Here is a 25,238-nt window from a genome sequence, read left to right as displayed (position 1 = left end):
ATATTCATAGAAGCAGATGTTTGAAAAAATCGTTCCAAATATTTTTCGTTTACTTTATACCATACGGAGCAAGACTACACAACCAATGATAGCCCATGTTATCAGTTAAGTAATATAGCTTTATGTGATAGTTGCACTGGGTTGCTGATTTTGGTATAGTGATATATATATATGTATATATATATACATAGAACTCACAAAGGAAGTCTCGTGCAACCAAATGGAAATCATGAGAGGAACAAGCTGGCAGCCATAAAAAGGGCAATACTTTGCTACACACAGGGAGGCTAGGAACTGTATAGCGTAGCTCCCGAACTGAGCTGTGTAACTTGCAGTTACGAACATTCAACGCACTTCCTACAAGAGTGACGCTCAACATATGATGACAAGGATGAGATACGAAAATCATTTAAATTTGAACAATTTGGTTGAAGATCGAAACAATACTTGAATGTGACGACGTTGAAGATGTCAAAAAGAAGCTAACATTTCTTTCTACCCGTGGAGTTGAAGCCATAATGAAGTTGAAAGAGGTTCTTTTTCCGTTAGGTCTTCAGAGTGCAACATACTAACAATAATGAATGCGCTGCAACAACTTATAAAACCGGAGAGATTGTTAATTGCGGACAGGTTAAAATTATAGGAACTAGAGCAACTACAAGATGAGCCAATCAACGACTTTCTTCAAAAGATTAATTCTCAAGCTTCCTTCTGTCATTTGAATAGGTTGAAAGAAAATCCGGAAGAGGAAACCATGAAACTCATTTTCATCGCGGGATTGTCATCGGTAGACATCAAGCTAAAAATTTTGGATCAGTTACGGTGTCATTCGAAAATGAATTACACTGAGATAGTTGCTCTCGCATCCAGCATAAAATCGGAAACAATACAAAAATTCTGATGTCAACAAGAATATCTGCAGCCGTGACGTTGTAGAGACATGTCGAAATTGTGGGCGTACACACAAAGCTCATGTCGTGTGTCCAGCATATAGAAAAAAAGTGTAATAAATGCGGTAGTTGCAAGGCTAACCAAGGCGCGGTTCTCCATTAACAAAGAAAAGTCATTCTCCAGAAGAATTCGGCTTTTCTGGGAATGAACATAGCTGAAGAAGGCATTTCTCCATCTCGGGAATTCGTAGCAAAACTAAATGATATACAAGTACCAAAATCAAAGGAATATATTGACAAAATAGTGGATTTGACAAATTACTACAGAAGATTTGTTTCGGCACATTCTGAAAAAGTAAAACCACTCTTATCTGCTAGATCTAAAGAATTTCAGTCGGGTAAAGAACAAGAAAAGTCCTTTCGCATGCTTATCACTCATCTTTCGGAAGCTCCAGTTTTGCAACCGTACTCAATAGAGGAGATGAGCACTTTCACTGAAGATGCATCTTTGCAGTAGCTGGGGTGTTTTCTCAGGAAGGACACCCAGTAGCATTCATAAGTCACACCTTTAGCCAGGCACAACGAAATTGGTCGAACATAGAGAGAGTGGCTTATGCAGTGGTATGGTGTGTAGATACTGTGGCATTTCCTTCTAGGAAAACAGTTTTATTTGGAAACAGATCACTAGCCTTTAAAAACCCTGTTCGTGAAGGATTTAATTATATCTCGAAAGTGAGCAGTGTAGCTTGCGGTTATGAACATGAAATACATTTTCTATAAGAGGGGAACACAAGACTTTACAAACTACAACACTAATCATTAGAACTCTGTTAGTGAACGTGACCTGGATATTATTGTCAACAGCAACCTACCTTGGACAAATCACATCACTAAGATTGTCAATAAGGCTGAAAATGTCTTAGCATTAATCAGTAACACTCTTGTCGGTCACTCTCCAACTATCTATTTAAAGCTGAATATGATTATGGTATGTCTCCACTTAGAGTTTGCATCACCAGTCTGAAAACCCTATCTTGCTCGGCATATCAATCTCCTGGAAACTGTTCAGAAACGTGCAACCAAATAGAAACCTGCCGTCAGGCATCGACCATTCTCTGAACGTGTTGCTTCTTTGGGCATGGACACATTAAAGCTCCAGCGTCTGGCAACAGGCTTGGTAGACGCAAGATTATTCACCACCTTTCCAACAACAACCTTCGGCACCTGTTTGTGCTTCATACATCTAACACTCGTGGACATGCTTACAAAATATAAAAATAAAAAAAGCAACATAGGCGTGGGAGTGGCTGTGTGGTAAGTAGCTTGCTTACTAACCACGTGGTTCTGGCTTCAGTCCTACTGCGTGGCACCTTGGGCAAGTGTCTTCTACTATAGCCTCGGGCCGAACAAAGCCTTGTGAGTGGATTTGGTAGACTGAAATTGAAAGAAGCCCGTCGTATATATGTATATATATATATATATATATATATATATATATATATATATATATATGTATATATATATGTGTGTGTGTGTGTATATATATTTGTGTGTCTTTGTTTGTCCCCCAACATCGCTTGACAACCGAAGCTGGTGTGTTTACGTCCCCGTAACTTAGCGGTTCGGCAACAAGAGATCGATAGAATAAGTACTAGGCTTACAAAGAATAAATCCTGGGGTCGATTTGCTCGACTAAAGGCTGTGCTCCAGCATGGCCACAGTCAAATGACTGAAACAAGTAAAAGAGTAACAACAACAACAACAGCACTAATAAATTTCACAAAACCATTTTTGCACGCTCAGAATTGCTGAAGCATGGAATAGACTACCTGCGTCAGTTGTTAGCTGTTGAGACACCGCATTCTTCAAAACTTCCATTTTTCCTGGAATCTGCCAACAATACACATAATATACTTCATCCTGTTCTTCCATTTTTTCCCTAAGACTTTTTCTCTGTTCACTTCCTGCGCATATTCTACGTACCGTTCATGCAGCTTTGGTTACTTTTTTCTGATGAGTTGTAGTGCACCTGGGCACTGCATACAATAAATTCATTATTAATTAAATACAGTGGGGGGACCGCTAGGACGGACGCTTTTGAAAAATTCACAAAATCATTAATTTTAGCTGCGAACAAATTTTATTGACATCAATGTGTTCGTACTGAATTAGCATTTGTGAAAATCAAGTGTGAAAAACCATCATATGATATCCTTTCATTGATGCATTTCTGAAAGCCTTCTTGGAAGCTGGACTCCACTATCTTCAGCATTGTTCTATTGATTTGGACGACGTCCGCGCGAATAGCTGCCTTCAAATCATCCAATGTATGGGGCTTATGCACATACACACTTGCCTTGAGGTTTCTTCGCCAGAAATAATCACACATGGATAAATCAGCGGACCGTGGGGGCCAAGGAAATTCAGCAAGCCTGGAAACGAGGCGGTCACCAAAGAGAGGGCGAAGAACGTCGACTGATGTTGTGGCTGTGTGGACCGAGTAGAAATGCAGGTTTTCATGCAAAATATGTCTTACTAATCGATTACTGGGGTCCGTACCGTTCGTGACGCCTCCACCAGTCTCCTATTCATTAGTGTATCTTGTGTACGAAGAGCATTCACCTAACGTAAGATTGTGTTACCGGTGGGAACAGCCTGATTTCGGTGCAGTCTTCCCCAATTTTAATATATACCACTCTACATCTTAGAGTGTGCGTCTTCTTTCAGTTTTATGTTTTTTACAAATGCTATATATATATATATATATATATATATATATATATATATATATCCAGCATGACTGCAGCTGCATGGCTGAAATGAGTAAAAGAATATATATATATATATATATATATATACATAGACAAAGGATTTCTTTCAGTTGCTATCAACTAAATCCTCTTACAAGGCCAGTGCTATAGAAGATAACTGCCCAAGATGGTGCATGGTGGGACTGAACTCAAAACGATGTTGTTGGGAAGCAACCTCTTCACCTATAAATATATGTATACATGCAACCCATACTGATGAATGGCTGGGAAAGCATGCATGAAATAATTTTATTTATACATTATACATGCTCTCACCCTTTCACATATTTGTTTACTTACATATACATGCATATGAAATATTATACTAATGTATTATAAACTCTTAAATACATTATGTACACTTTCTAGATTCCCAGACATATAATTATTGATATTTTCCTTTTATATAGAATATTAGATACTCAATTATTCTATATGTCTATTATCCATGTAATTCTAAAGCAACACATGAAAACAAAACTGGAATGTTAGGAGATTAAGAATGGAAAACTAGATAAAAATATTTCAGTAAAGGGAAATGTTTGCAAACCTTATCTAGAATTTATAGATTTAAAAACTCTGCCGCAAATATCTTGTTATTTCCTTGCCTAAGGTAGCTTTCTCTTTTGACTTGGAATGCGGAAGATACATAGTAATCTCATTCTGTGGCAGATTACAAAGAGCTTGAGGCATGAGGTTAACAATTCATTTGTTAATAAAACATATGCACGAGACTAAATATCTAAAACTGTATATGAAATTATGAACTAGACAGGCTCTGCAAAAAAACAGAATAAGATAAACTACAAAGCAAGTGAAACCTCATATTTCCGTTGTGTTATTTATAATGAAACATTATTTAAAACAGAAGTAATTGCATAGCGTGATGTGGTACAATATGACATTGATGCAAGAGAAATAATGGACAGTGTAATCATATTTTGTTTTTAATTCAAACTTAATGGGATTTAAAGAAATCTTGTCAATATTTAAATAAAAAATATATATGCGGAAAAAGGTAATAAAGCTTCCTAAATTCTGAGACAGAAGGGAAATTAATCTTGCAAAAACACATTTATAAAGAAAATTAAGTGCATGAAATATAGTTGTTTCTCTTTATTCTTTTTCCATTTTCCATTTCTTCATGGCTGCTTCTCTTATCAACACTGTCGCTTCATTTTGTTTTATATGCATATTATTCATATGACATTTCTTCGTCCCAGTTTTCTTCTATCATTTCACATAATACAAGTTATTCCAAGAATTTCTTTATCTAACTTTTTGTTTGGTTATCATTGCATTTTTGGTCCTGTTGAATTTTCCTTCAGTTCTGTAGATGAATTTTTTGTCGAGTTCCTTTCCACTAGTATGTTTGAATTTTCTCTTTTTATACTTTCGTTTCCTTAAATTTCTTTTTTTTCTCAATAGTATTGAACAGAAAAAAAAAGGGAAAAAAACATTGACGACGAAGACACTGATGTTAGTTGTGAGATGTGTAATCAAATGAACAGCCAACAGCATTCCATTGCAGGCAACAGTCACATATACACTGCATGTTCAGCAATGTTAGGAATTTAGAAGAATAAATTGAATAAAGAAAATAAAATGTGAGCAAAAGAAAGGAATCACATGAAGCAATTACTGAAGTGAATAAGCATTAAAAAATAATTCAATGAAAGTAATGTAGACTTAAAAAAAATAATCGATATACTTAGAAATGTTTATGCGAGTATGTTTAGGAATTTATGTTAGAACACCTAGAATTATACACACACACACACATACACACAATATATATATATACATACAGACACAAGCACGTCTTGTATATTTGTGTGTATGTATATATATATATGTGTGTGGAGAGAGAGAGAGAGAGAGAAACATGGCTATGTATTGAAGAAGTTTGAAATTCACCTCACAATCATGTGATTTCAGGCTTAATCCCAATGCACACTTTCAGCAAGTGTTTTCTGGTATAACCACAGGCTCACCAAAGCCTTTTGAGAGAATTTGATAGATGGAAACTAAAGAACTGTGTTGATGTCACCCATTCATGAAATCCTACACTAACTGTAAGCAAAAATTACCTTTACACAACTATTGCTATTCATTTGCAATCTTCTATGAAAATATATAACTGGTCATCTGATTCGTATTTGAAGAAGTAGAAGAAATTTTATTTTGTTTAGAAATAGGTGAGGGTTGACAGCAGTAAAGGTATCTGTCCATAAACATCTGTCACAAGGAATTTTGACTCACTTCATACAACCATTAACAAGTGGACATTTTAAATGAGGAATGTGATATATATATATATACATATTGATAAAAATGGTAAGACAACAAAAGATAACTGAAGAGATGACAGCGTGGATTTCCACCTCAGCATCCAAAACTTGGAGTTTTATCATGGCTACCGAATAATTGTCGCATATTTCATTTACAGATATATATATATATATATATATATCATCATCATCATCATCATCGTTTAACGTCCATTCTCCATGCTAGCATGGGTTGGACGGTTCGACCGGGGATCTGGGAAGCCAGAAGGCTGCACCAGGCTCCAGTCTGATCTGGCAGTGTTTCTACAGCTGGATGCCCTTCCTAACGCCAACCACTCCGAGAGTGTAGTGGGTGCTTTTTACATGCCAGGTGAGGCTGGCAACGTCCACGATCGGATTGGTGCTTTTTACGTGCCATATATATATATATATATATGTATATATGTATAAAGTTAAATGATGAGGGTAGAAATTGATATTACTCAATTAAAACCAGTGGATTAGCATATTTAAAATATCCGAAGATTAAAAATTTTATTACATACAGAATTAAGAGGAATGACCACCAAAGTGGTCTATATTTACCATATTAGGAGTCCACTTTGGTGGTCATTCTACTTAATTTTGCATATATATAATTTTCTATATATTTTGTATATATATATACTTCTACCAATATATATATATATATATATATATATAGGTAGGTAGAAAATAGAAAATATTTTAGTGGGGGAACACACGTAGTTAGATATATAGAGGAAGAGAAAAGATGAAAAAACAGATTTGTTTCACAGGTTTAAGGAGTATATTACAGTCATAATGAAAAAAGATATTATACAGTTTTGTACAAAATATTAGTAAGATTTTGTTCTTTCAACATAATTAAAATAAGAAGCAGTTTCGCAATGCTCCTCAAGCTAAGGGTTGAAAAATAGACATATTGCTATGAGAAGCCATATTACTAGTTGTTGAAAGAACAAAATCTTATTTCATACAAAACTGTATAATATTTTTATTATTATGACAATAATATAATCCTTAATCCTGTGAAACAAATCTGTATTTCTTCATCGTTTCTTTTTCTGTACATATATATATGTACAGAAAAAGAAACGATGAAGAAATACAGATTTGTTTCACAGGATTAAGGATTATATTATTGTCATAATAATAAAAATATTATACAGTTTTGTATGAAATAAGATTTTGTTCTTTCAACAACTAGTAATATGGCTTCTCATAGCAATATGTCTATTTTGAAATTATTGTATACAGTGTTCAGGTGCACCACAACTTGTCAAAAGTGCGTATAAAGCATATGCAGTAATGTACAAATGTCTGGAAAGTGAACAGTGTATGAGTCAGATACATGCTTGCATGTGTATGGAGGGGAGAAAATCAGGTGTAGAGTGTGTACATATATATATATATATATATATATATATATATATATATATATATATATATAATATAATATATAATATATATGTACACACACATGAGAAACTTCTTTCAATTTCTGTCTTCCAAATCTATTCACAAAACTTTTCAGAAGGCATTTCACCAAAGTGTCATGCAGAGGGATTGAATGCAGAACCATATGTTTGGGAAGCAAACTTCTTTCTACACAGCCATGTTTGCACCTATGAGATATGTGTGTGTGTTAGGGCTGGGTGGGGTGTATACTTATATACACATGCATGCATGCGTGCTCGTGCACACACACAAATCTATATATAGTTAATTCAAACATGAAAACACCACGCGAGGACATTGGATGCTCAGGAAGGAAAGAAAGGAGGATTTAACATTTCGAGCAGAGCCCTTCGTCAGAAACATAGAAAAAGGAAAGATCCAATGAAGGGAAGATGGAGGGAAAAAATCACCAACGATACACACTCAATCACACACACACACATATATATATAAATAAATAAGGATAAGATCGTTATTTAAATATCGAACTTATCAAGTGGCCAGCATAGGAATAAAAACCTTCAAAGGTAATAATTTTTATTAAAATTATAATTCAGGATATCTAAGAGATACCACCATGCTTGAAATAGCAGCCAAAACTTGACTCTAGAACCACATTAAAAGTTCATACAGCACCAAGAGAGAAGACAAGAAGACAAAATATACTAGCAAAAAAATTTTACTGGATAATTCCAGATCCCGGATTTCTGGCTTTGCATAAGAAATGCTTTGCCTCTTCAGTGGAATATACGTAGCACATAAATACAAATATATATATATATATAACATACGAATACTTACATATATGCAGAGCCAGAAATCCGGGATCTGGAATTATCCAGTAATATTTTTTTGCTACTTTATTTTGTCTTTTTGTTGTCTCTCCTGGTGCTGTATGAACTTTTAATGTGGTTTTAGGGTCACGTTTTGGCTGCTATTTCAAGCATGGGGGTATCTCTTATATATATATATTTATATGTATGTATTATCTGCACAAATTGGCTTGATATTTACTGTTAAAATATTTACATAAAATTTATCTAATTTGAGAACAGAACATTCCACCAAATTCCATTTGGTTGAATGCATAAATGAACATTAATCAGTAACTGCTGAACTATTCGCGATTTCTTATTAAGAGGAAAAGGTATTCAACTATTTTTCTCTACTACAAAAAATATAGAGGTTGACAAATAACGTCACACCATGACACAACACCATATTCCATTACTGCTTGCATACCGACTTTCAATTAACATACCTTTCCCTGCATTCTGAATTTGAGAGGCCAATATACATTAATATAAATTCATATCCACGGTAGATATGAAATGATGAGCATTTGCTATAACATTCATCTCTCCTTCCTCATCCTTTTAACATACAACTGTGCCATCGTACAATAACTCAACTGATGGCCATTCAATTTAATAATCATTCCCTTCGCGACACAATGCTATGCCTAGCAACATCTAGATAAAATTATGGAATCACCATTTTTTACAATGCTTCTGCAAAGCAATGAGTGAGCCACTGTGCAGTTGTTCAACCTGCTAGAAATAGCAGTTATATTCTTTCAAATCACACCCTGATATTTTAAAAACGATGACCACACAGCGGTCCTAGATATGCCAGAAATGATGGTGATTGTCAACACTGAAACACCTTTGATCATAGGTCTGCTTGATCAGGGCTGCTCTGAAGCTAAACAAACAACATTGTTTCATCAGACAGTATAACATTAAGACTCCTCTGATAATAGTCACAATTAACTTTTTTTATATTTAGTATATATTATAAAATTAATTATCACTCAACAAGGCATTAAAAAACTTGTATAGTTATACTAAATTCTCAAGTCATGTATTTTACCAAATATGCATAAAAACACACGGCTGTAGAAACCAAGCCAAATCAGATTGGACCTGGTGTAGTTATCTTGCTTGCCAGCTCTGGTCGAACCTCCAACCCATACCAACATGAAAAACAGACGTTATAGGATGATGATGTGGGTATTGCTATATGTATTTGTGTTTTACACAGATAGAAGTAGGAGCGATGTTAATTTAGTTCATCTGCAGCATTCATTCTAATGTGCTAGACAATTCTTGGCAAGAATTACAAATGTGTTATGTAGGCCAGTGTGAACAAAACATACTTTGATTTTTTCTTTTTTTTTTTGTAAATTTTGTCTAAATCAATGTTCTTAGTGATTAAGGTACTATAAGATCAAATCAGAAAGATGGATAAAAATATCAGGTCAGTGAGGTCACAGATAATAGTCTCCAACAGAATTGATTTACAGTCTGACTTACATTCTGTGTTTCTCTTAGTATGAAACTTCTCAAGAAAGTCCATTGATATAAAAAAAAAAGAATTACATCGGAGTAATGTGCTTATTGACTGAAAGAGTGAAAGTGTATTTGTTTATGAATGAGAGAAGCCATGGCAATATTGTGATTTAAGAAGATAAAAAAAAAATTTTAAACATTGATTACTTTGGAAATTCTATTGATTGTTACTGAACAAGTGAGAAAAACAATCATTTAAAAATACTTAAGTAAAATGAGAAAATATTTTCAAAAAACAGCGTTGGAAAGAATTTAATCAGAAAAAACCTTCTATATCAAGCATAGAAGTGCTTGAGGTCAAATATACTGCATATGTTTGTTGAGGAGGAGGGCAGGAGATAAAAATCATATACACAGCGGTTAACATTGCAATTAAGAATAGCTGCCTGATCTATGAATTTTCCCCGAGTCTCTCATGCTGTCTAGAAAGTTATTTATCTCTTATACATTTAATACGATGAAAACACAGGTAGCCACTAGCCCTTATGACACCAAAAGCACTTGCATCATATCCATAAACTTAAGTGTCTTGTTCAGACATCTGATGTAGTAGATAAGAATAAATGACTAATGAGGTCAAATTTTAATATCTTGTTCATTTCTCCAGTTTATTTTCTCACATAAATACACACACAGAGACACAAACATATACATACACATAAGCAATATAGATACACATAAACATATGCATACACACAAACATACATAAACATACTCATGTATAGAATGACTTTTCCTCTAAATAACTTTCATTAAAAACATGTCTATGCTCAAGTTTTAACTTTCTCATTTGTCAAATATTTTCTAATTAGTTCTTTAAACTTGCCATGAAACAATAAAGTTCCTAGCTTCAGCAATGATTCTAGATTTTCAAACTTTTATCTTCTTGAAGACTTTGGTGCTTGTTATTGCCATACTATTATAAGAGAGATTCATAGGAATGATGCTGGTACTTATTTTATCAACCATAAAAGGTTGAAAGGTAATGTCAGCCTTGGCAGAATTTGAACTCAGAATGTACTGATCCAGAAGGGATACTGCTAAACATTTTGTCAGACATGCTAACAGTTCTGCTGACTTGTCATCTCAGTAATAATAATAATAATAATAATAATAATAATAATAATAATAAAATCAAGTATCAGCACTCAGCTACCACCATAGCTGAAAAAGATCTTTCTTCACTGGTTTCTTGAAGCATGACCAGCAAACAAGTGTCACCATCATACCTAGCAAAATAAGCTGTGAGCTTTCATATAATAATAATAATAATAATAATGATGATGATGATGATGATGATGATGATGATGATAATTCTTTCTAATATTTTGGCAGAAAATCAGATGTTTTTAGCATAAGTGATTTTTACCACACTATGAATCAGAGCTTCCCATTAGCTTTAGTTAAGTCCTCATTTTCATATTTTGCATCTCCCCTAGTAGCATAAATATAGTCAAGTCACCTCTATCCTCTTTTAGAATGCAGAAAACTCAAAACATCAATATCTGGGATTCCTGATAGATGGTGACACTAAACAAACCGGGTGTTTTCAAACCTTTTTTTAACATAAAAAGATATTTTCTCCACAGTAACTGTAGTGAATTTGCCTTTTAGAAGCTGAAATATGTCACAAACATATTTTAACTAACCTAAATTTTGCCTATGATTAAACACTGCTTGGCACTAACGTTTTGTTAACAATATTTCTATTTGTTTTCCTTTTCCATAAATTTGGATAATTTTGTATACCACGGAGAGAATAGAATCCTGATATTCTAGTTATTTGGTGAGTGACTGATATTCTTATTTTTATAATGTCGGTTAATTTCCAAATGACATACAAAACCAACCTAAAACAGTTGTAGAAAGAAGCAATAAAAATGTAAACAAACAATTAAACATAAGTATCGTCATCATCTAACATTCATATCTTTCAAACTAGTGAAGTATCTTCTATGTGTTTACTTAACCTACTATAATAAGTAGTCAAGTCACAATCAAATTTCCTTCTACCATCCCATAAAATGTGAAGAACACATTGAACAACATAGATTTAATATATACTAATATACTAGGTGGTCATCACTGTAATACATTTGATCAAAGATCTGCTTAATCAGAGTACACATGAGACTGAAGAACAGCAGCAACTTATATATTTATATATTTTTGTGTAAATCAAATCTGGCAAGTTAGCTGCAGAATAAATACCACATAAAACCAATGTAAAAACATAGTTTAAGGAGAAATTCTTCCAAATTCTCTAAGCATTCACAAGATAAGGAAACATTTTTGTCAAGACCGGTGGAAAAAATAAAGAAAAACAATCACTCTCACCTCAAACATTGTGACTGATATCTCCAGGAAATATGTGATAACTATTGGGCAATCAGTGTCTGTATGTATGTAGCTATTATCACTGTGAAACAACATTTATATGCTAGTTGTGCACACTGTTATAAAATTAACCAAACATAAACCAACCAGGCTGATAATAAAACTAGAGGGAAATGACAACAACTTGTGTCACAGGTGTGAAAATTTAGATACTATTGTAAGGTGCAAAGTTATCAATAAATTCACTGCACACCAAATGCACACCATGGGAAAGTCTAAAATGTAAGAGGATACTACACTTTAAAATCTTGAAAATAAATATTCTTAAGACATAATATCTGAAGTAGACAGTAGGCCTCAGCTGTAAACGATGGCTTACAATAATAATAATAATAATAATAGTGTGTCATGGCTGAATACAAGGATGAAATATTGTACTAACAGCAACAGTTAAGCATTTTCAATCAATACTGGAAAAAATTTACTCAAAATAGAATGAATTCATATTCTTTTATTCTTTAATTCTTTTACTTGTTTCAGTCATTTTGACTGTGGCCTTGTTGGAGCACCACCTTTAGTTGAACAAATCGACCCCAGTACTTATTCCATCAGTCTCTTTTGCCAAACCACTAGGTTACAAGGATGTAAACACACCAGCATTGATTGTCAAGTGATAATGGGGGATAAACACAGACATGCAAACACACACACACATATAGGCGCAGGAGTGGCTGTGTGTTAAGTAGCTTGCTAACCAACCACATGGTTCCGGGTTCAGTCCCTCTGCGTGGCATCTTGGGCAAGTGTCTTCTGCTATAGCCCCGGGCCGACCAATGCCTTGTGAGTGGATTTGGTAGACGGAAACTGAAAGAAGCCTGTCGTGTATATGTATATATGTGTGTCTGTGTGTGTTTGTCCCCCTAGCATTGCTTGACAACCGATGCTGGTGTGTTTACGTCCCCGTCACCTAGCGGTTCGGCAAAGAGACCGATAGAATAAGTACTGGGCTTACAAAGAATAAGTCCCGGGGTCGATTTGCTCGACTAAAGGCGGTGCTCCAGCATGGCCGCAGTCAAAATGACTGAAACAAGTAAAAAGAGTAAAAGAGTATATGCGACAGGCTTCTTTCAGTTTCTGTCTACCAAATCCACTCACAAGGCTTTGGTTGACCCGAGGCTATAATAGAAGACACTTGTCCAAGGTACCATGCAGTGGGACTGAACCCAGAACCATGTGGTTGGCAAGCAAGCTACTTACCACACAGACTACATTTTTTATGTGGTAATAAGCCCAGGCAAGGCCAGGAAATATTTCTAGTTGATTTTAAACTTGGGCCTTTGTATGTCTTTACATTTAATATGATATGAAAGCTTCATGCAAATAAAACTTGTTTATTATTGTTATTAGAATGCACTTCAAATCCATTATATTTTTCTTCAATATCATTTGTAGATTATGTTATGGATATTGATATCATGTAAGTTTAACAATAGTGCTTTCTTCTTATAAACCCTGGAAATATAATATATAATATTCACTCATTTTACTTTAGTTTTACAATGAGGAGAGCTTAGCAGGTTTATAATTATTGCTGTATAACACTGAAAACCATCTTCATTCTTAACAAAACAGAAAAACAAATACTTTAAACTTTGCTCGTTTAGGTTATAAAAGTGCAACATATTATATAGAATATTTCTCACCTTGTTGAATCCATCTTTGGGAATTTATAGCTAACTCTGATGACTCTAAAACCAACATTATTATTAGTCTGTTGTCTATTAAAGACAGCATTAGTATTCTGTTTAAATCATGTGATCTTAATATTTAAATCAAAATCTCTTCTGGTGCTATCAAACATGATTATGTTTTTATTTCCAACATTATGAAGCCAATAACAGAAGGCAGTGAGCTGGAAGAGTTGTTATGGTGCCAAACAGAAAAAAAAATGGATTAATGGCATTACTTCTGGCTTTACATTCTGAGTTCAAATGCTGCTGAGACTGGTTTTTACCTTTTATTTTTTCAAGGTTGATAAAATAAGCACCAGTCAAGCAAGGGAGTCAAATATAATTGACTATCCTGCTTACCCCTAATTTCAGGCCTTGTGTGTCTCGTAGAAAGAATTGTGGAAGTAACACAAAAATGTTTTTCCTAGAAAGTCAATTTGTGAGCATCATTTTAAATTTTCACAATGTGAGAAACCGTTTTAAACTACAACATCCAATGTTTTGTTATTTCATGAGCCATGCATTGTTTTGACACAATACTTATATAATATCTAATAATTGTACACATTTTTGTTCAGATAATAAAAAATGCGTTTCATTGTTACTAATGTCAATTTAATTTTTGATTACTTCATACAGACAATTATGAACAAAGTTCGAGTGTATTTATAGTCATTGATTGATATGACCTCGGTGTGAGCATATTTATGAAATATGATGAACATTTAATACATCGTGTATACTTGTATGAAAGTCACAGTGCTAAATAATTCACATCCCCAATGGTGTTTATAATCTTTTAGTTTCAAGCACGGACCAATACATAAATTACATGTTTTTTATGAATACAATTTGCAGCTTTCATTGTACATTTAACTGAAATAATCATAATTATTGCCAATATCAGTGTAGCAATGTCCCAGAACCATAAATATCATAGCGATCAGTTTCTTGATCTACATCTAGTACAAACAGACCAATTGTTGCTTTTAAAATGCCTCTCTGGATTACTGGTGAATATTTACTATGCTTTGAATCAGCCAATAAAGAACAGCTTTTATTTGTACTGCACAAAGGGCAAGTGTCATTATTGTCATCATCATAGTTTAACATTTAATTTCCATGGTGTTCCACGAGGCTCCGGCAGGGGGTGGTGGCAACCCCTGTTGTACTCTTTCATCCTAACTTTCTCTCACTCTTTCTTCCTGTTCCTTGAGTAATGCTGCGATGGACTAGCGTCCTGTTCAGCTGGGGGGGGGACACACATATGCCATAGAAACCGGGAAACCGGGCCCATGAGCCTGGCTAGGCTTGAAAAGGGCACATAAAAAGATAAAAAAATAAATGTAATGGTTCCATGAGTTAATCGGTTAATGGTTTGCTAGCATAATGAGAATCCATTTCTGTTCACGAATCTCATATACTATTACTAAGGTAGTGAAATGTGAAACTTTTGAGTAATATTATATTCATTCGTATCCATGGAAATTTGCAAGCTATCTATTAATTTTTGTTCTAAAAGTTATGTGAGTAACAAGGTCATTCACACATGATTTACATGCTCAGTTATATAAATTTCTGTGTGTTTCTCATGCTAAGGGACAGTTTGGCAAATTTTGTTTTAGGTATTTTATTTTTAGTGTTTCTTTTCATTTCCATCAGTCCACAGCTAATTTTTCTGACAAATAAATTCTCTCTTGGCACAACAATTTCCATGCTCTTCAGCATATTCAATGATACACAAACTGAAACCAACCTCGTAACTAATCTTTTCCTTTTTAATACTTATGGAGCAATTTATAGTTCCTTTTTACAAAAATAAGCTCAATGTATTCTTCTACACTTCTGCAAACAAATATGTGCATATATAATCAAAAAGCTTAGATAGATATAAAAACAGTTTAGACAGATGCAGCAAAGTATAAACAGAGTTTAAGATGTATCATTTTCACTTCACTTTGTTTTGTAGCAAAACCAAATTCTGATTTGGCACATATAAAAATAAGAAGGAAATTTGCTGAGAAAGTGTAAACCCAGGTCCAACCCAGGATGTTCAAAGTGTTTACATTGCTCCCAAAACATTTTAGGGAATGCTCTTGTATCCTCTCACCCATGTGCCTTTCCTGTTCCCAAGCCTTTGAATACCATCAATTTTTGGTTGTTTACAACACTGGTGTTCATATATAACAGGTAGTGACATGATGAACAAGCTCTAAATACTCTATCATTTCTTGGAATGTGTGTGCATGTGTGTGTGCATATGTGTTTGTATGTGTGTGTGTATGTGTGCGTGTGTGTGTGTTGGCATATGTTGAGTATTTCAGTGCAAAGTTCAGTAGGTAAGCCACAGGTGGATACTTTTCAACCTGTTAGTAAAAAATTGAAACTTATCTATAAGTATAAATGACATTATAACTATCATAGTAAAATGTAACATTATTATAATGGTTTAAAATCTTCTTTACATACCACTTTGAATAACCGACGTAACTAACTTCCAGTTAGGCCACCCAGAATATGGTTATGAATGAGGATTAGTAGCAGTTCTAGCATAAAAGGCATATTCCTCACTCTTCAGTTTAAAAAGCTGATAAAAATATATACATTATGCACAAAAAAATATGATTGTTGATTTTAAATTTGGTAATATTCTTCTAACTACTATTTGACAGAATAAAAATTATTTTGTGATTTACAACACAAGACAATTTCTTTTACCATGTCACCAATTGTAAACTCAAAAATAAAATAGTATAAGGGATAACACTCTTCTGATCTTAATTTTTCAGTATTGCCAAGTGAGACTAAGCAAATATGCAATGCAATAGACTTTTATACATAATAGTAGGATGGCATATTGAATGGTAATAGACATACAACAGCCAAAGAACGTCCGGCAAAGCATAAAGTAGCCAATACACTACACATCCTCATCATCATTATCATCATCATCATCAACAGCAGCAACATTTAACGTCTATTTTCCATGCTTGGCATGGGTTGGACAGCCTGACAGAAACTAACAAGGCCAGGGGCCACCATAAGTTCTATAATCTGTTTTGGCTTGGTTTCTATGGCTGAATGCCCTTCCTAATGCTAACCTCTCCACAGAGTGTGCAGGCTGCTTTATATTTGGCACCATCACCAGTGCTTTTTATGTAACACCATCAGTGTTTTTTATGACATCAGCACCCACACCAATGCTTTTTACATAGCTCTTTAGTTTTAGGATGTGTTTGTCTTCATATAGATACTACCTATGTTTGTTTTTACATAGCTGCTACAAATAAAAAATAATTTCTAATAGAGATACAAGACCGGAAATTTTGGGAGGGGAGCAATCAAATATTTCAACCCCAATATTTGACTGGCACTTTATCAACCCCAGGAGGAATGACAAAATCGACTCCAGAAGAATTTGAACTCAGAATTTAAAGAATCAAATGAAATACTGCAAGGCATTTTGTCCAGTGATTTTTGTCTAATACTTCTGCTAAGCTTACATTTGTATGATGAAGAAAATTGTGAGTTGTGATCTTCATTTTCTCTCGTGACTTTCATAGCAAGAATTAAACGATCCCATATGTCAATCAAAACTACATGCTGATTCTTTACCCAAGAACTTGGAGTCTTACATGACATCTCTCACCAATAATAATAATAATAATAATAATAATAATAATAATAATAATATCGAAGGTAATGTATAATTATAAATTCCATTAAGAATGCTATTTTGCTACTCATTAAACATGTATCTAATATAACTGTAAAACTGTAAAATTTAATCCTATTATTCAGGAAAGAAAAAAGTTTAATGATTGAAATAGAAATCATGTGAACAATTTCAAATTAAAATTAGTAATTGATAAATAGAGAAAATATTCAAATCATAAATAAATAAATAGAAAAGAATTCTACAATCTATGATTAAATTAAGAAAACATAATCTGAAAATATTCCATATTATAAACCCTGCTAATTATAACATACATTGTCATATGATCCATAAGCAAGAGCATATAGTTGTATATGTCATATGATCTGTATGTGAGAGCAAAGAGTCTTACATCTGTATAGCTGAGAAAAATGAGTTTAATGCCAGTTGTATTCTTGTGTGTTTCAAAGCAGTTGATAGCAAGGGAGCTGATTGTCATGAAAGTGACTGTAGCATTAGAGCATCCTTCTCAAATTTTTTTCTGCTAAAGGTACAAGGTCTGAATTTTAGGAGAGGGTGCTAATCAATTACATCAACCTCAGTGCTTGACTGGTACTTATTTCATTGCTTCCAAAATGATGATAGGCAAAGTTGGCCTCTTTGGAATTTGAACACGGAATGTAAGGATAGACAACGTGTCACTAAGCATTTTGTCTGGCATGCTAGCAGCTCTGTCAGCTCACCCCCTTATCATCCTTCTTAAATTGAAAACAGTGAAGCTTATTCTTATTATGGTAAATGTAGTCCTTCCTCCACATAATGTTAGCTTTTGGAATTACCTTTCTGCTAAGCTCTCCTCATTGTAAAACTAAAGTAAAATGAGTGAATATTATATATTATATTTCCAGGGTTTATAAGAAGAAAGCACTATTGTTAAACTTACATGATATCAATATCCATAACATAATCTACAAATGATATTGAAGAAAAATATAATGGATTTGAAGTGCATTCTAATAACAATAATAAACAAGTTTTATTTGCATGAAGCTTTCATATCTTTTCTGAAGCTGCCATCTTGAAATTGTTCAAGAGGAATTTTACAGCATCACTCTCATCGTTTTCCTTTGAAAAGATCATAAGTATTGCTCCTTCCACTTGATTGAGTCATTAAAAAAACAAAAACAAAAAAACCCAAACACTTAATTGTATCATTAAGTACAGAAATGAAACTAATTATTTTATGATATCATTAAGCCTTTAAGTCTCTAATGGCATCACTATAGATCAGAAATGAAGATATATTTAAGAATAGGTTTAGAAATTCGAGATAAAGACAAATTTTAAAATGAATGCAAAATCTGGAACAATTTTTGCTTAATAATTCATTCACATACCTTTCACAAATTCTTTACATGATAACCTGATGTAAATGAATTTATTTCACTATCTTTAATATGTATGGCTTACTTTTAAATTTACTGGTTACTTAAGATGAATTTTTGATTTTAGAAAAAAGCATTGCACTTAAAATCACATTTGGAACATTTATAGTTACTAAAAACTTTTAGAGTTAGTTATTAATACTAAGAAGTTGTTAGCTTTTAATGGACTTTTCTCTTTAATGTAACCTGGAAAAATATATATTTTGATATGTATCTTTGTAGAGTATGAAATTAACATTATTGTTATGCTTCAGAAATAGTTAGAAATTATGGCTATATAATTCTACTGTATGCTCATCTTAGCTATTTTAAATCCTGGAAAGACTTAGTAAAAAGGAAACTACCAACTGGTATCTAAAGTACGTAATTAAGAGTGATCGTGAGGAGGGAAAAAATTATAAATAAAGCACTATTTAACTGAATAATTTGTGCTTAGATAGGAAAACAACAAAATGCAACATTTAAAATATGCACTATTAGTATAAATATTGATGAATATTTTCTACTTTATATTGTTAAGCACAAAACATAACTGGCATTGATGTTTTGTCAGTCTTTAGTGAAGTCATGGCTTGGCAAAGATAGCAATCAATGGATAATGGACACAAATTTTATCAAACAAAATTCATATCTGCAACTAAAGTTTCATTATTCAGCTATTTACTTCTTTATTGTGATTAATCTCTAAAAGCAACAACAACACCAGTCACAGAAACATCAACAAAAAAAGAAAAAAAACCTATGATTATAAAGTGTTTTATTGATTATGTAATCACAATGGCAGACACATTACCTTCTAAAATTATCTTCTACCTTCAAAGACTGAATTAATTGCTAGCCCAAAGTAATGTTTTTGTCACTTCCTATTGATTTGGGTTATGATCTAAATTTTATTAAAATAATAGATGGATGAAAAGTAACAAATTGAGTCATTTGAGCATATATACGAAAACTAATACTAAAAGTGTTCCTATTAGTTTCCATACATCTAAATCAAAATCACTATCAAATCTAGAAAACATTTCTGAATATCAAATTACATGTGTAAATTTGGAAGATGACTTATTGAGATAACATTTAAAAATTTTCAGAAAGTTAACTCATACTGTTAATTTGTTTGTGCATCCATTTTTCTGTGCTAACCTGGATTGGACAGGAATTGATTTTGGTGGCAGGGTTTTATGGTTGGACCTCTTCCTGTCATGAACCCTCATCAGTCTTCCAGGTAAGGAATTTCTATTCACTACAGGTTTTCAAAAGCACAGAGCAATTGGTCATAATACCAAGTTTAGCACCAGTTTACTCAAACAATGACAAGTAAAATATCAATAATTCATGTTTGCATGTATATACACACACACATACCATATACCAACTAAACTATGTTTTCAATCACATATTTGCATCACAAAAATTTAACATTATCATTTTTCTTTTAGTCACCTATTGTAAACGACATTTTATATCACCACCACAATGACAATGACGTCACATTTTTATATGAGTGTGGTCACACATTCATTACCTACGTTAGGCTGATGACTGATAAGTACATGTGTATGATGGTGTATGTGTCTGCCAATATACATACGTTTTTATGATCACTGACATACACACATACATCTAAAAACGTCCGTTACCTACGCTAGGCCGATGACTGACAAGTATATGTGTGTTTAAATTTTAAGTGTCTGTCAGTATACATACATTTTTGTGACGACTCACACACACATCTAAAGACAGACAGAGACACACAGGGACAGAAATAGGCTTCAAGTGTGTGTTAATGTATGTGTGTCTCTTAGTTTATGTATGTAACTTCCCCCACCACCCAACAGTAAAACATGCTGATATTGAAAGTTTACTTGCGGCCTGGATTTCAGACAAACAACAACGTTCACTTTCATGTACTACCAACATGAAGATTTGGGCTGATTTAACACCACTCACAAAACTCGCAAATATATCTGAAAAAAGATATTATTCTTGTTATAACAAATTTGGAAACTTGGCGAAGTTGAAAGCCTCAGTGGCTCTTTCAATATAATTACAGAAATGTTATTCCACTCTTAACCAGTTTCAAGATACTGTTTTTTCACAGTCCATGTATTCTTCATCATTGTGGGTATCAACGTTGCACAACTGCGTTATTCAGTATTTATTCTACAGTCTATAATGTTACACAGTTCAAAAACAGCATCTTCCTTTTTATACACTTGGTTCAGCATTCGTTTCAAAATTGTAAAAATAAATCATTTTTGTATGAAAAATTGAATTATACTTCCTGAATTTTCTTGGACTTTCACTTTCTTCACTGTGGCATTCATTCAATTGTGAATTTTATAACATGTAGTACATGTTCCGAATAAATGTTGACTTTCTGTATTTTCCTATATTGATGACTTTCAATTTTTATAGCATAACTATGCCAGAGAAAGTATGTTTTGCACCTAAATTGACTACGTTTCGATTCACTTGAACTTCGTGTGTGTACGTTTTGCTGTTTTCAGTATTATCAATTCTATGAGTGTGTGTGTGTGCTTCTGCGTACATTACGTTTATAGTAAACTATATTAAAGAACATTTTACGCTATTTTAATGAGCCTACATCTAATGCAGTAGCATCCTTGTGGTTGATGATCCCATTGAAAATCATGATATTCTCATTCGTGTTCAAAATTAAAAAAAACTTAAACATATTTCACAGACTTGTCCCTCTTATGATGCTCTCCAGTATAATCTTATTCTGTGGAATGGACAAGATGGGTATTATTTCAATATTCCTTGGATTGAACCTGCAACAGGATAGCCTATTACAAACAAAAGGGTGCAGTCAAATGACTTCTATTCTTACCAATTTATGTTAAGACTAGAACAATCAAATCCTTTCTATTATAGGCACAAGGCCTGAAATTTCAGGGGAGGAGACCAGTCGATTACATCAACCCCAGTGTCTCACTGGTCCTTCATTTATCAATCCCAAAAGGATGAAAGGCAAAGTTGACCCCGGCAGCATTTGAACTCAGAACGTAAAGACAGGCGAAATACCACTCAAGCATTTTGCCCAGCATGCTAACAATTTTGCCAGCTCACCAACTTCCAGAACAATCAAATCAATTACAGTTGTCATAAACTTTATTTTCATTTACATATTTTTTACGTTATCTCAATAACCAGCTATAGTTATGTAGTGATGCTACTGTGTAAGGTTCAGCGCGCATGCGCAGAATAGGACTACTTCCGGGTGGCCACCGGAAGTCTTCTCCATGCGCATGTGCGGGAAACTGACCCCTAAGGCACAGTCCACTCACTCACTCTCTCTGGCGCTTTCAGCCCTCGTGAACAGACGTGCATTTGGTAGTCTCTGAGAACTCTACACCGGCTTAGCAACGGACCGCATCGAATCACTGCAATCAACCAACAAGAAGCAGTATAAAGATTCGGCTGTCGTTTCCCCTCAGAAAACACGCACAACAACAATTTGCTGTCTTTCCCAGATAACCTGACTTCGTCTGTTTTATCTAATTAAGTTGAATGTGACGGGATCGGATCGGACACCCCTTCAGTGATACCGATTCCAGATCCTGTTACAGTTATTTCAAATACACTTCTCTACAACGACCAGGTTTCATTACGAAATGGAAATAGTTTCACACATTCAATTTGAACCAAAATTACAAACTGTCGCATTACGAGAGTGACGATGTGTGAATAAAGAAAGTAATGTTTTCCGAATTAGTCACATGTGTATTGTAATAAAGCTGCTTATTATCTATCTATCAAATAAACTATGTATTTGACTCAACAACTCATTTTTTTACAACTAAAATAACCTCGGCAACTAGGTTGGGTCACACAATTTTCAGATCATTCTCGGACACTATTTTGATTTGCTTCTAATGTATCACTTTCCTCCTATATTTCACACATACATAGAATTCTACTCAGACAAACATTTATGAAAATGTACACATAAATATTGTATTAAAATAAGCCACAACCCAAAATATTGCATTAAAAGTCATCCATTTTTCTATATGTCATGAGGAAATATAGCTTCACTCTCTCTTTCCCCCCTCTCTCTTTCTCTCTCTCTCTCTCTCATGCACAAAAAAGATGTATGCATATGTATTTATGGGCGAAGGTCAAGAATATGCACTCCTGGTGTTTAGGGTTAGTGTTATGGCGAAAACGGATGGTGTGCGTATTCTTTACCTCCACCTATTCATGTACATGTATATGAAAGATAATGTGTATGCGTGAGAGAGAGAGAGAGAGAGAAAGAGTGAGTGCCACATACACATATATGCAAAAAATTTCCTACATCACAACACACACTTCACTCACTCATTCTCTTTCTCTCTCTCTCTCTCTCTCTCTCTCTCTCAGACACATGTCCATTTCATATACATGTACATCTTATACTTTCTCCTCTCTTTTACTTTCTCCTCTCACTTCAAATTAAATGTCACCTTTTCAGTTTATCCTCTCTTTCAATTTCTGCTGTCTTCAAGGCATACAGAAATTAAAACAATTTTACAGAAATTAACAAACAATCATATGATCCCATATACGTCGAGTTGACAACTTTGCTTCTTCAAATGAAAGAATGCCATGAAATATGCAAATTAAGTTAATTCTTGCAGTGTGCACGTGCAAATTTTGAGCAGCAAATGTACGGCTCAAACCCAATTGAAATGATCTTTTCTATTGTGTAATGTGTGTTTGTGATGAATGTATTTAAAAACCTGATCTTCGATTCAAACTTAAAGGGAAGTTTTCCCAGAAATCCTGTCCCTTACCTCTTCTTTCTAGCATGTCCGAGGTGACATTTCCATCTCCTCAACTCCTTATTTTTTTCTCTGATTCCTATGTTTGCAATACAGGAGATTAAGATTTCACCCACAAAATATGTTCTCAATATTTTTTTACCCACAAAATATTATTTCATCCACAAAACACGTTCTCAAATTAATTTTTTTTACTTTTTCAAAATTCTTTTCTTTGTAATCCATGGAGGAAAAAACAGAGTGTACGAATCTTTAAGAATTTTACCCATCACCTCACCACTTTCAAACAGCTACACACTCCCAATGTTTCACTTTTAGCTTTTTGGAAAGCAGGGAAGTGTCTTCAGAAATAATATCATTTACTGTTCTTTCTAGCATGTTGGGTTTTCTAGTGGTGGTCTTGTATTTTTTAAGTCTAATATTTCAGTAGAATTCTATGCATGCTGGAAACCTCAGACAAATATGAAAGATTGGTAGATTTTTAGCCTTTTGAAAGCTGGTAGGTGACGGGTAGGCGAGAAGGGGGGAGGGTCATTGAGTGTTTCTTTAAGAAAAATTAAACTATAATATATATATATATATAAAATCTTTATATTTTTCTATGTAGATAACAAAATTTTAAAAAATATTTTGAAAAAGTTACAAATTAAGAAATTGCAATGGGATAAATTAAAAATTTTGAAAATGTGATTTTTGGACAAAATCGTGTTAACCCCCTTTTATACGATGAAACAATACATAGTTCCTGATCCTTCGTAAGAACAGAAAGCACTTTCATGCAAACCCATGCAAATTATACCTTTGCCCTTCACTATTAAGCAAAAAATAACTTCCATTAACTATATATCAGCTGTGCCGATTGTGACCATAAGAAAGGAGCAAATAATAAAATGAAGCTTGTAGTTTATAACACCTGGGCAACGCCAGGATGCATTACTAATATATCTATAAAAGTGAGTTTGTATGTGTGTGTGTGTGTATGTGTGTGTGCGTATGTCCCTTATGCATTCCAAAACAGAGTTGTCAATTTTGAAATATGAGGTGTCAAAAGATTCAGTACTATTTCTGCTACCAACTACACTTTATTTTCAGTGACTTATTTGCATTACAAAAATTTTAAATTATAATCTTTTCCATAAGTCAACTATCATAAATATTTTATATGACAACGAAGGTTCCAGCACATTTTCTATATGAGTGTATACATTAAAAGACATCCACCATTATGAACCACTCACTCACTCACTCACTCACTCACTCTCTCTGTTTTGAATTAATCATGTATTATCTCATAACTTTGAGATTTTGATGATGTGATTGTTTATTTTTGGGATAACATTGTAGAGAAAATATGAGAGATTGGATCTGACCTGTTTCGATATAAAACAAGTGAAATATTTAAGGCCTGATAGGGTTGAATTAAATGCTAAAAGGTTAAGCTGGTAGGGAGCAATTTG

General features: G+C 33.7%; 1 long non-coding RNA gene across 1 annotated transcript; it reads right to left on the bottom strand.

Annotated features, from left to right (window-relative positions):
• Nucleotides 1–2,973: 2,973 nt before the first annotated feature.
• On the bottom strand, nt 2,974–18,839 carry LOC118766171. The gene is made up of 3 exons (XR_005002087.1): nt 18,828–18,839; nt 12,147–12,151; nt 2,974–3,103 (listed from the first exon to the last, which is right to left on the bottom strand). It is a non-coding gene; the product is annotated as an uncharacterized LOC118766171 (long non-coding RNA).
• Between the last annotated feature and the right edge of the window lie 6,399 nt (nt 18,840–25,238).

Source organism: Octopus sinensis, linkage group LG1, assembly GCF_006345805.1.
Source record: "Octopus sinensis linkage group LG1, ASM634580v1, whole genome shotgun sequence".
Lineage (NCBI taxonomy): Eukaryota > Metazoa > Mollusca > Cephalopoda > Octopoda > Octopodidae > Octopus > Octopus sinensis.
Note: the sequence above shows the minus strand (reverse complement) of the source record. Positions and strands in the feature narration are given on the sequence as shown.